The 13,908-nt window shown below is 42.8% G+C and overlaps 1 protein-coding gene across 14 annotated transcripts in view; it reads right to left on the bottom strand.

Moving 5' to 3' along the window:
• LARGE2 (LARGE xylosyl- and glucuronyltransferase 2) overlaps positions 1–13,908 on the bottom strand; it is a 96,316-nt gene that overhangs the window by 80,665 nt on the left and 1,743 nt on the right. For 11 of the 14 annotated variants that reach the window (XR_009760659.1, XR_009760661.1, XR_009760671.1 and 8 more), the window contains exon 2: positions 446–591. The exons of 1 other annotated variant lie outside the window; for it this stretch is intronic. The gene's annotated coding sequence lies outside the window, so the exon portion shown is untranslated. Of the gene's footprint in view, positions 1–445; positions 592–3,042; positions 3,215–3,261; positions 3,436–13,908 lie in introns of those variants that run through there. 2 more of the 14 variants (XR_009760660.1, XR_009760662.1) reach the window with 2 other exon arrangements.

Below are 13,908 nucleotides of genomic sequence, written 5' to 3'. Positions count from 1 at the left end.
GCATCCTAGAGGCCAACAGCTGCATCCAGCTGGGATTGGAATTTGCAGCTGAAAGGCTTTTGTGCAATGGACACCCCTATTACAATAGCCAGGCCAATACACAGGAGGGTCAGAGTTAACTCTGTGATCACCACTGCCGGGGGAGGGGGGGGGAACGGGACAAAAAAAGATAAATCTTGTAGTTACCACTTTCCAACACAGTGCCTGTTATCAATCATAAGCAATTGGATGTTCAAGATCACTAGGATCACAGTGGACCCTTAGCTTTATTTAAACAATACAGAGGTGTGTTCTAAGAACTGACAGCCCCAGCAAGCAACAAAAAAGCTTTCAAAGCTAAGGTCATTTCCCATCATTCCCATCTTGTTTCCAAAGCATAACCCCAAATAATGTTCTCTCTACTGCATGAGCAGGAAAACTAATATTTAAACAATACCCACAGTACCTTGGAAGCAAAGGAGACCCCAAAAGTGGATGAACAGTTATGATGGCTCTTCCCCAGCTATAGATGGCAGACAGCAGACATGATCCCACAGTCACCAGGCTCACTGGGTTCCAGATGAAGAGTTAATTCCCATTGTTCAACAGTATCTGAAACACAGCACAGAGAGGCTGTTCAGGGATCAAAGTACAGGTAATGCATAGACCTCTCTAGCCCTTCCCAGCTCCTAAAGTGCTACCTGTTACTCCAATTTATAATATTATCAACATTCAAATTATTTGACCCATAGAGCTGCACCTCAGTTCTCCTCCAATTACTTACAGTAGAAAGCTACCATCAGAACAACAACAAAAAATTATTTGCCACAAGTGGCACTAACTCTAGATTGATTCACATGATCCCATTTACTCATTGTATCTAGGAAATTGTGTTAATTTTGGTACAGGAGAGGCTCAACTTTCCAGGAAGTGATTTGCTGGAAAAAAGCTCTTATGGACAATAAAAGTTTCAGCCCATCTTTTGATAAGTTTCAGAGAGAAACTAATCAAATCTACAGCTCATCAATTTAAGCAGGTGCTATCTCAGACAATAAATATTGCTGCAAGGGTTCACAGTGGTTTTTCAACTATATTGTAAAACTAAAGCATTGGCAGAATAGGTTGGGGCATCCCTATTTCAGTCCCCCCTTTTCAGAGCCAAATGCCAAGGAAGTTAATGTCACTGGAAGACCTGTTAGACTAACAGTCAAATCCTATTTCTAGCAGGTCCGATTATGTTGAATGGGACTTACTCCCAGGTAAGTGTGTATAAGATCACAGCCAAAGGCCCACTGAACACAACAGGACTTACTTGCAATATACAGCATGTGCTGTTAAGTATCCTGCCTTTTATGAGATATATAAAGTTTGAGTATGAAACCTGAGCCCTGGACTCATTACAGAGAACTTTTAAATGAAAAGGCATCGCCTTTGATTTCTTAGTGGGAATTCATTTTGAATGTAGTCTGAAAATAATTCACACTTTGAATTTTGAGAACTCCAAGGTCAGCACAGTCATGCTCTGAAAGGAATTCTTCCTTTGGCCCAGCACCTTGTAAGCTATTATCATATAAAGTGGTAGGCAAGAGTGTCCATCTGTGAATAGCCTTACTCATTAATTCTATGCTTAATTTTGTAAGCGTTGCTGTAAATGTGGCAAGAAATGCACAGGATTAAAGTGAATAGTACTGGGACAACCAGAGGAAAACATTTAAAGAAATGTGATGAATGACGTTGCACAGACATTTTTAAGCTGCCAGAAGCAACTGAAAATAGAAACAAAACACCTATCAGCACTCAGAAAAAGAAGTGAAGATTTTTACAAGAGGCACAAAATAGTACGTTGGTAAGCCATCCCTCTTCACTAACTTCCACATGTACAGCGATACCACAGAATTCTTTGTTTTCAAGCTGGAATCCCTGCCTATCAGAAAGATTCTCAGAACAGATTTATCAAACACAGTACACCTTCCCACCTGCAGAAGTTATTAAGCATTTATTCAAGCTCAAACTATAAAATTTATAGGAAAAGCTGCCAATACCAGCAAGGATTTGCTTGCTAGGCATCACAATTAATCCAAGTGGGATGGGGACAAGAGGGAACAGACATTTTGTGAGGAAAACAAAATGAGAGAACAGGACAGAACAAGAGGGGACAGCCATTTTGTGAGGAAAATTGCATTTACTCATTAACAGCATGACAATTATTTTTAATACACAGTCATAGTCTAGCTAGAGAACTTTCAGCTGGAGGATTACTCCTAAGGATGTTTAATACTATCCCAATAATTATATTTCCAAAAGCATGCAACAACTATATGTAGATTTTAAACATGAAATTCTTCACATTAGTTTCTTGAATCCTGTGAATCATCTGCATAGCATTATGGCTAGTAACTGCACAAAACCTCACGGCCTGATTAAATAGTCACTTCTCGGGCTCCTGGATAAGAGAAGATCACACAACCTGCCAGGGCCTGAACAACTAAGTGCAATCTTTGAGAAATAAATCAAACAATTGCACCATTCACCTGGAAACTGCAGAAACAACAAACCTTACTGTAAACTTGTATGTTTTTTCAGAGTAATTTGGAATGTTGGATTTAGAAAACCTCTAACCCCATTGCTGGGCTATTCAAGCCAAGAATGCGAGTTCAGCAATACAGGAAAGAAACCTGATATAAAAGGGGATGCCTCTGGGAAGTAACACAAGAAGCACTACACCATAAAAGCACTAAGGGAATCAGCGGAATACAAAAAGCATGTCACAACACCCAGCATGGAATATAGTCCAGTAAAAATAAGGTTGAGCTAAAAGAAATCATTTTTGGAAGAGCAATTAGACTAGCTTAACAAGCAACAGACTTCAACATACTTGAAGAAAACTGCAATGTTTAGTTAGATATAATTTTATTTTTATTTTTATTTAATTTAATTTCTATACCGCCCAAAGCCAAAAGGCTCTCTGGGCGGTGTACATAAGAGTAAAACAGCACAAAATACAAAAACATAGAAATAAATAGCAAACTCAACAGAACAAGTAATTAAATAGCATTAAAATACAATAAAATATAATAGCAGCAGTCCAGCAGGAAGGGTGGTGGTGGTGACCGCCAGGGGAAGCAGCACAGCAGCAGCAGATGACAAGGGGCTCTCCCTCCCTGGCAGCGCAATGTTCCTCTTCCTGCAGGCAGAAGGTCTCCCAGGCCTCTCAGCCAGCCAGCCTATATATTCCTCCAAGGAGGGACAGGTGGAAAAGGTTAGCCACAGCTGGCTGAGTACCTGGGACCTGGTCCTGCAGGGCATGGCAGCTGTTAATAGCAGCAGTCCAGCAGGAAGGGTGGTGATGGTGACAGCCAGGGGAAGCAGCACAGCAGCAGCAGATGACAAGGGGCTCTCCCTCCTTGGCAGCGCAATGTTCCTCTTCCTGCAGGCAGAAGGTCTCCCAGGCCTCTCAGCCAGCCAGCCAGCCTATATATCCCTCCAAGGAGGGACAGGTGGAAAAGGTTAGCCACAGCTGGCTGAGTACCTGGGACCTGGTCCTGCAGGGCATGGCAGCTGTTAATAGCAGCAGTCCAGCAGGAAGGGTGGTGATGGTAACAGCCAGGGGAAGCAGCACAGCAGCAGCAGATGACAAGGGGCTCTCCCTCCTTGGCAGCGCAATGTTCCTCTTCCTGTCTACTTTCATAGGAGGTAGTTGGATGAAGTTCATCTTCCCTCAGAGAGAATAGCATCAGTTGCAAGCAATGGAACCCTGCTTAGGTAGCCTCCCATAGGCACCAGTCAGAAGGAACCTATAAAATGAGATCTTTCTTCATCCCAAGTAGTTACTGGAAATGCCTGAAAAGTAACAGTCATTTGACACTCTAGTATCTAGCTTCTCTGGGGTCAAATACTCCCCTTTTTTGTAAATTAGATTTTCAAACATTTAACAAGATCATTTGTGTCTCTTTTACCGGCACAACAAACATGGCTAACCCCCCCTCAAATGCTTCTAAACCTAATCTTGTACATTTCTTCACTATACCAGCTTTAACACCTGCAGATGTTTAACAGTCGCTATGATAATCATTTGGCACAGAGTCACATCCAGCCAAGTGCTTTGGGTGCAAGACATGGTCAGGCAATGGTGCCTCATGCCAATAGCAGCCAATATGGATAAAAATGAATTAAAAATTGAGATATGCACCCCACAATAAACTTCAGGACACACCAAATGTCTGACAGCATCTTGTGCCCAAACCAAGTGTTGGACTGGCCACAGTTCTATGCTGCCTCATAGCGGACACTATCCTGGAGGTGTGGATGGCTGATCTGAGGTGGCCCAAAGCATATTGGTGGGCACACACTCCACTTCCTTAATACATTGGAGATTATTGGTATGAGGATTCCTGCTTGACAGTACCTTGACTGGTCACTTGCTGTCTGGATGGAGCGTGGCCATACCCCTTTTCAGAGCCTGCAAAGAGGCCTTAGTAACCAGATGAGGTCTTTGAGGAGCCCACGGGAGGATGGCCTGCAGTGCCTGGAGTGATCCACCTATCTACCTTATAATGAAGCCAGCCTGAAAACTGGGAATGGGGAAGGATCATTTTGCACTGACAGGGACACTTCAACCTGTAGTATTTGTCTCTCACAATAGCTTCTCTTTTGCAATTATGTTAAACTTATGCATGTATTTTTGGTTATCTTTACTGGACTCATAATTGATCCCAACCACCATCATCTGAATGGCCCCTCCTTAGGTGGGGGGGTGATGCTCCCTCTCCATGATCTGTGGCAGTGTCAGGTCCTGCAACCTGACCCTGCTGTGGATTGCAGAGAGGGAGTTCCCAGGCACCTCGCCAATACAGACAGTGCGGGCTTCAATAAGCCTGCCTGCATGTCCCACCTACCTCTCCTGTCAGTATGAATACTGTGCACACTGTGCGTGCATGCATGCCATCACTCAAGATGGCAGCAGGGGCTGCATGCACGCTATGTGTGCACATCATTCACACAACACAAGGGGTGGGTGGGGCGCACAGGCGGGCTTATTAGCCCTGTGCTGCCTGTATGGGTATGTGTGTTTAGCTACAGCACTGCAGGCCTGGGGCAGGCTGGTGTCCAAGGGCTCAGTTATGCCTGGTACTAGCCCTACCTAAGTCATAGGGATTGGATTTAACCTAACCTAAACTAAAATCCAGGATCTACAAAAAATTTTGTAGCTCACCAGTAATACACTTTCTATTTAGAGAACCTTGCAATACTGCCAACTGGCTTACACTGCCATTAAGCATGAGTCAGAGCTGAATTGGCAAGCAGTGCCCTTTAGTGAATCTCTTAATAATTACTGCAAATGAGAGTTTCACCAAGCTCTAGTTTAGAATACTAGGACTAGTACAATTACTGGACTGATGTCTGTCTATTCTTTGAATTTTAAGCTTGCAGGGCTCTAGGCCCCATTTTCTGTTGTATCTTTTATAGATCAGTATAGTCAATAAGTGATAATGTAATCTAACACAGTATTTGAGAGTGTATATATGGACATGAATGAAAGGAAGTTCACAAGGGGTTTTTTCATTCCCCTCCTCAACTCAGTGCCCTTCCAAAAGCCATGGATGAGCGCAAGGGTTGCAATGGGGAAGTAGAATACCCCAAATTGGGCAGAGCTGCTTACACAAGCTTTTGCTGTCCAGTTTTGGGATGTGCTTGCCTCAAAATGCTAATGTAAGAAGGCACACTTGGAGAGGACAGGTGGGTGAAAAGGGGTGCTTAACTCATAGCTACCAATTTTCCTTTGAAAATGGCTCCCAGGCTTTTAGTTCTCCCCTCACCCCAGCCTTGGGGAACAGTGTTTGTACAGAGAATTGACAGGCATGAGAAAGGTTAACCCAGCCTCCCCAACTTGGCACCTTCCAGATGTTTTGGACAACTACTCCTGCCAGCCCCAACCACCACAGCAACGTTGGCTGGGACCGATGGGAGCTGTTGTCCAAAACATCTGAAGAGCATCAGGTTGGGGAAGGCTGGGTTAAGCACCACTCTCTTCCCATCTGCCAATTCTCCACTACAAACCCACCTCACAATCCCATTCATGTTGTCCTGGCAAATATGGGGCTGGGAACAGGCTTTTGTGAAGGTAGTGTGTAGTTCTGCCCCTAGGGGAAGCACTTATTTTAAAGAGCTCACAGAAATCATTTGCTATGCCATCAGCATTTGCAAAGAGATTAACCTTTTGGAAAGAGGAGCAAATGTTTAATTTAAGCGGCTCTGCCACAGTGGACCAAACATTATAAGTATCTTCAGCCATAACCCTAAGGCCTAGCTCTCCAACAAGTCCCCCAAAACAGTCCTTTCCAGAAAGGTAACTCCAGCCAAAACACAAGTTGCTGGCAGTAAAGCAAGTTATACTAAAGGGTAATAAAACAACACTAACTAGAGCTGCAGAGCCCTCCTGGCCTTAGGGGTGTCTTCTGCAATGCTAAGAGGAACACAGAAACTCAGTCCCTCTGCATCACTACCACTCATCAGACAGTTTCTGAACATTAGCAGAAGGCTTTCTAGGGACTTCTAGCTGTTACTACCAGGCTGGTCATTAACAGTGAGCACACCTGGATGGATGGATGGCTTAGAGAGGTATGGAATACACCTCAGAACATGTGTCAAAAGCAGAACCTACAGCCCTCCCCAACCTCAACGGTTCCAAGAATACCTTTCATTGAAATCATTAGCACTAAAGATGCTGCTTCTTCACTTCCCCTCTCCCAGCTTTTAAGAGTTTTCTGTAGGCCTCACTGGAATATTTTCCAGCTAGCTGCAAACAGAGAGAGATTCCAAGTAGCTGAGCCTTACCCCTTTAATCTTTTACCAAGTTCAGATAATATTTTAAGGCCATACTGGTTTTAAGTCCTAAGTTGCCATCAAACAGAGTGGTAGTGGATAAAAATAATAATGGAAGAACAGAGTAACTGCAGATACAGAAGTCAGGAAGATTTACAGTGCAAGCTGTGGGGAGGGCTCATGTGGTTCGTAGGGATCAGAAGCACTGGATGCATTCCCTATATTTCTCTCCACTGAAATTCCCCATTATCAAAAATGGGGACTGTAAGCTTTAATTTATTAATCTAATAAATTTACCAAAACAGCATATCTGATTAGGGTGCTCACCTATACAGCGCCAGACCATTGACTGGTCCATCTAGATCAGCACTAGCCTACACTGAAGGGCAGTGGCTTTCTAGATAGCAATCTTTTCCAGACATACCTGAAGATTTCAGAAATTGAATCTGGGACCTTGGCAAAGCATGTATTCTACCTGAGCAATAGCCTTTCCCTAAATTAGACTACACATTTCAAAAATAAAGGTTTGGGTGTTTGTTTTTAATATAAATAAAACTGCAGGTAGCCAGCACCGTCTTAAATGAGACATTGATCCTTCACTCTCAAGAAATGTCTGGCAACATACACAGGCGCTAAGGAAAGCATCCACCCCCTCAAACCTATTGTTTTAATCATATCCAAATATAAACAGATCTGATCTATCCTTTATCCAATTTTAAGAAATCTTAAGTTGGTTAAAAACATTTGATTAATTAACTTAGATTTTTTTTTTAACAACTGGGTGACAGCGCTAATCAAAACATTATAAAGGGCTGCTTTTTAAAGTTCTGGCATATATGTGACCCAGCAGCCTAAAACAGCACCGCATGTGATGTATCTGCACATCATGTTAGAATAAATTTTAAAAAACATTCTGGGACCCACACCGTATTTGCAACCTGAAGGGATATTATTTGTAGGATATGAAAGCTAAGAAAAATGCGATAGCAAAGTCACAGCAAATACACAGATCTCATGTTTTACTAAATGGAATGAAGTTTTAAAATATTTTGGCTTTGACATTAAAAGGATGACTTTTATGTATATGTGCACGGAAGAGGACTGCAAACGCTACTCAGGTATAAAAGACTTGCTTACACCTATTGGAGCCTACTTCCCTATTCCAGCATATAAAAACCAGGACATGAAGGTGGGGATGGGCTTCACTCCCAGACTTTTTATAAGTATGTTCAGCGCCGCTGGAGAACAAAACTCTTCTGGATCTTTTGCTAATGGAAATCAGCAGAGTAGGGCATATATGTCTAGCATTTCCCCCACTCAACCCTTAAAAGAAACTACAGTCCAGCAGCACAGTCCCACTAACGATTCCTTGGAAATAAGTACTATTGCATCCAATGGAGCTTACTCCCAGTAAGTGTACCTGGCATTGCATCCTAAAGCTTTTTGCCATGGTTGGAGATGTACAGCAATACTTGGCAAGTTTCAACAGTAGTACTGCATCCCCCTCCAGTGCAAAGAATGTTACTAACCAAACAAACAAACTAACCTTCAATTTGCCCTGCAAAGGCAATCTCTGGAGAAAGTGTGTGGGTAAAAGAGCAAGAGAGGGATCAGAGCCCGATTATTTGAGACATATCTACTGTATTGACCCCCTGCTGTAGTTGAGAAAAGGATGGAATCAAATCACCATGACAATAAGCAGCATGTGAATACATTCCCTCTAGACAATGCCGCACACCAACTTATTTCCCTCAAGATGCCCCAAAACAGCAGATGGGATTGATTCACACCAAGGTTGCCTATCCTGGAAGCATCAAGTAGATTTTCTCTCCCAACCCCCACCAATACATGACTACTACCATAATTAGCAAAGGTACAAAGCTCTGTTTCCATCTTGTCACACAGACTCACACTGAATTACTTTGGAAAAGTCATCTCTGTCTCAGCTCTAGATCTATAAATTTGGAGTTGTCCAACTCTAACAGGAAAGCAGTACTTCTGAAATTGCCAAAGCAAAATTCTGTAAATATATATATATACCCATGACAACCTATAGGCTTTCAAGATGACGACTAAAGGTGCTTTGGTTTTTTATTTGCTTATTTAATAATGTCTGCAACCATTATGTGTGAGTTATGCCTAACATTCTTAACGAATTAGCTTGATTTATACAGAAAAAAGTTCTGAAGCACTTTGAACATTAAGGCTATAACAATCCTTAAGGCTATCACAATCCAATGCATATATAATTGGGAGTAAGTCCCATTGGATGCAAAAGTATTTGCTCCCAAATGTACATGCAAAGCACTGGACTGCACAAACATCTACATCACATATCTTTCAGGTATGAAGGGGGATACACAGACTTATTAGCAGCACCAAAGTAAATAAAATAGTTTCAACCAGAGGCTTACAACCCCACACATTTATTTTAACTTTAGCTTTCAGAGTCAAGAACCTACTTGTTGGCTTGGCAACGGTTTAAAAAAAAATTGTGAGAAGGGGGTTAATTCTGTTCTTATGCTGCTTTTTGCTGTTTTAGCTGCAATTTGTATTACATTGTTGAGGGCCTTGGGGCCCTTTTGAGAACAGAAAGGCAGCATAGAAATTAAAAAATAGATTAAAATAATTCACTAGCTGCATGAAATCTGCTTTTGCTCAGAAAGCTCTTGCTACATAAATAGACATGATTTGGCCCTATCCATGGTTAACCAAAGTGGCAATATGGTGCAGTGATTAGAGTGCTGCACTGGCACCAGTTCACTGCATAATCTTAGGCCAGTCACCATCTCTCAGATCTAGCCTACCTTATCAGATTGTTGCAGGGATAAAATGTGGGAGAACTGTAGAGAACCATCGACATTGCCCTGAACTCTTTGGAAGAATGGGATAAAAATATAATTAAGTGTTCTTAGGATTACAACCAACAGCTGGTATAGCACAGTGGGGAGGAGAGCCTGGCTGGGAGTCCAGAGTCCCCTGCTCATGTCTCCTGGGTGTCAAGGGCCAGCTAAAGATCACCCCCACAGTGAGTGGCTCAGGGGTTACGTGCCCTGCCACCTGTACAGCCATGGGCAAGCTGCATAGTCCCAAGGAGCCCAGTTGCCCCCAGCTGGCAGATGCAGACAAGGAACGGGCTGGCTTGTGCAGTTGTGGCAAACTGAGCAGGTCCTAGCCAGCTGGAGAGGATTAGCCTGAGGGAGGCAATGATAAACCCCCTCTGAATACTGCTTACCATTAAAACCTTATTCATAGGGTAGCCAAAAGTCGGGATCGACTTGAAGGCAGTCCATTTCCATTTCCTGATTACAGTAGGCCCCACTCATACAGCGGGTAACGTTCCGGACCCCCGCCGAAAAGCAAAAACTGCTGAAAAGCGGAACTCATTGAACAGAATGGTGTGTGGCCCCTGAAAACTGCCGTAAAAGCAGAATAAGAGCCGTAAGAGAGGGGCTTTAGTCTAATTGTATCTAACTGAGACCGCTGCATTAGCGAAGCGCTGTAAAGCGAGGCCCTACTGTACAACCATGCCTAACTCTACAAAGAATCAGATTCTTTGTAGAGTTCCAAAAGCTTCTTCTTTTTTCTAATTGTAGCTACAAAATCTGAGGTACCTTCATTGCCATCACTTCTGCATATTACTTTCAAACAAATAACTTTCCACCTTCTTGTTTTGGTGAGCAAGATATACTTTAATCTACTGAAAGTTCATAGAAGATCCAGGAGTATCTTAAGAGAATTTCTCCTTATGCATTCATTGGAGAATCGTATTTCTTCTCCACCTAAAGCTAAAGCACATCCAGGGTACACTTCACATAGGTTCAAATTCCTGATCAACCAGAAAGCTCATTAGACAATTATAATGGCCTCTCAGACTAATGGGGCTGTTCATCCTCTGAACAGGTAAGCTGTAAAAAAATATGAAAATGAGCTTTTCCAAGATACGGAGAATGCATTTTCCCCCTCACCACTGATTAACCATATATTCAGAGTCAGAACTATGGTGGGGCAAGCAGAGCCTTTGCCTCAGACATCTGATTTAATGGAAAGCCAAAATCATAATTAAGATTTTCTGTATATATATATATACATTATTTACCAAAATAATATTTATTTTAAGAATGTGTTAGGTGAAATTACTGGTAATGAGTAGTACTGAATGTTATTGGGGGTGAGAGCAAGATGCAGTTGCAATAAAAATAATGTGAAGTCTTGTTGGTGGCCACCGGATGAACATTTTGGGAGTTGGGTAGGGAGTGTGAGGCGCAGTTGCATTTTCCTCCGCTTTGCTCTCAGCATACATGTGTGGTAAGAGCATATCTGTGACAAAGCAAAGCCAGTGCAACATGCATTCACATATGCAGACGTTGTTTCTAATACATTCACACTTTACTGGCAGTCCTAACATGGGATTTTTTCTAAATGTAATTGAATTGATTATCCATTATGCAGAGCTTGGAAGTAATTCGCTACAAGTAATGAATTACTTGCAATTCATTACTTTTTTGAGGAATGAGTGGGTAATTCTTTATATTTTGATTGTAATAGAACTAGGAGTAATTTTATTACTTTTGTGGAGTAATTGTAATGTTTCCAGCATTACTTTGGGGCATTACTTGGGGGGGGGGAAGCAGGGGAAGTCTTCTGTTCTGGCTCTATCCTTTCTCCCATGCTATTTAACATCTATGTAAAACCGCTGGGAGCTATCATCAGGAGGTTTGGGCTGCAGTGCCACCAATATGCGGATGACACTCAGCTCTACCTCTCATTTAAGTCCTCACCAGAGTCGGCTGTGGAGACCATGTCCAAGTGTCTGGAATCCGTGAGTGGATGGATGGGAAGAAACAGGCTAAAGCTGAATCCTGATAAAACTGAGGTACTGCTCGTGGGAGACAAGGGGGGTTGGGAAACATCAACCTGGTATTTAATGGGGTAAAATTGCCCCTGAAGGACCAGGTCCGCAGCCTCGGGGTGATCCTTGATTCCAAGCTGTCCATGGAGGCTCAGGTTTCATCGGTGTGCCGGGCAGCTTGGGGTCAATTGCGTCTCATACGAAGACTGCAACCCTACCTTCCTGTCCACCAGCTCCCACTCGTAGTACATGCTCTGGTCACCTCTCGTTTAGACTACTGCAATGCGCTCTACATGGGGGGTTGCCCTTGAAAACAGTCTGGAAATTACAGCTGGTACAAAATACGGCGGCTCGTCTACTTACGAACACCCGCCGTTATGATCATATTACCCCAGTGCTGTACAATCTACACTGGCTTCCAGTTATTTTCCAGGCTCAATTCAAGGTGTTGGTATTAACCTATAAATCCCTGTACGGTTTCGGCCCAGTATACCTGATGGAGCGCCTCCAACGTCATTGTGCCGCCCTACAAGATCTGCCACTCAGGGCCTCCTCTCAGTCCCGTCAACTAAAGTGATTGGGTTGGTGAGGACTCGGGAGAGGGCCTTCTCTGTGGCGGCCCCCACGATTTGGAACTCCCTCCCAATAGATCTTCGACATGCCCCTTCCTTATATATATTTCGCCGAGGCCTGAAGATTTGGCTTTTCCATCAGGCCTTTATGAACTTGAGACTTCTAAGGTGAACTAGCTTCAGAATTGTATTACTGACAACTCTACTAAATATTGTAATTTTGCATTGTGCTGTACTGGTTATATTGTTTTTATTGTATCATATTTTACCATGTATTTTATCGTGCTTTATTGTACGCCGCCTAGAGTGGCCATTGGCCAGATAGGCGGCCTATAAATTAAAGTTTATTATTATTATTATTCTGTTCCTCTGATTTGTGGATGAAAATCATGTGCCTCAAACTGGGTTTCTGTGCAGTGTTGCTCTTCCCTCATGCTCTGTGAGTGGGTAGGAGGTGACAAGGCAGGAGGTGGAGAGTGAGACAGGGTGGAGTGGAGAAAACAATTGTTTTTAAAAATGGTTGGTGGTGGTGAAGAATGGAGTGGAGGGGAAAAGGAGCAGGAAGGCAAGAACATGGATAAAGGAGAAGGAGGCAGCAGCAGAATGGAGATAAAGAACTGTGGAGGTGAAAGATGACAACGTGTGTGTGAATACTGTGTTTGCACTTGGCACACAAAGTGGCCTCCACCACCCTCTCTGGCTACTGTGCTGCATTTGCAGTATTTTAACTTTTTTGCATCTCAGGGGAAAATGTTTGCTTGGGCGAGTGTTCCTTAGTTAGTAGCAGGGCAGGGTCTGAGAGGTGATTAAGTGAGAGAGATTATGCTTGCTGGCTGAGTGGGGGGGAGGGCTGCACTTGGTTTGACATGCAAAGATCTGAGTAGTGGCCTCTGCCTCCCTCCCCACCTCCCTTACCAGTGGAGAGACCACCATTGCTATCTTATGGACAAAAAGAATTATTCTACTACCTCTGTATGTGTGTGTTTATTTTGAATGCTGTTTTAGGTTACTTACATGTGCAGCAACCAAGGCTAGCACCTTGTAGGCATTCTTTTTTAAAAGCAACTGAAATGTAATTGTAGCAATTACTTTTGAGTAAAAGTAAAGTAATCAGTTACTTTCACAGCAACTGTAATTGTAACTGTAATTACTACTTTTTATGCCATGAAACTGTAACTGTAATTTATTACTTTTTAAAAGTAATCTTCCAAGCTCTGCCATTATGACAGTGAAGTTAAAAACCATTTGTTAGATCATAGAAAGTGGGCTGTAAAATGTTTATCACATAAAATACAAAATTAATTCCTCAAATTATTGGGTGGAAACATTCAAAAAGTCAAACAAGTCGATCTGTATGAATCGCAAGATAAGAACAGAAGAGCCGGCTGGATTAGACCAATGGCCCATAGTGTCCAGCATTCTGTTCTCAGTGACCAACCAGATGCCTATGGGGAACTGGCAAGCAGGACCAGAGCAGGACCTAAGCACTCTCCCCTCCTGAGGTTCCCAGCAACTGGTATTCAGAAGCATGCCATAGAGACAGGCCATTGCCATCATGGCCAGTAGCCATCGATAGCCTTATCTTCCATATATTTGTCTAATCCTCACAGTAGCATTCTGTGAAAGAAGCTTCAGCAAGTTAAAATTAATTAAAACATATTTGAGATCAGATATGGCAATCCT

This window comes from Rhineura floridana, chromosome 2 (assembly GCF_030035675.1).
Source record: "Rhineura floridana isolate rRhiFlo1 chromosome 2, rRhiFlo1.hap2, whole genome shotgun sequence".
NCBI classification, from domain to species: Eukaryota; Metazoa; Chordata; class Lepidosauria; order Squamata; family Rhineuridae; genus Rhineura; species Rhineura floridana.
The sequence above is the reverse complement of the archived record's forward strand: the minus strand, read 5'-3'. Positions and strand labels throughout refer to the sequence as shown.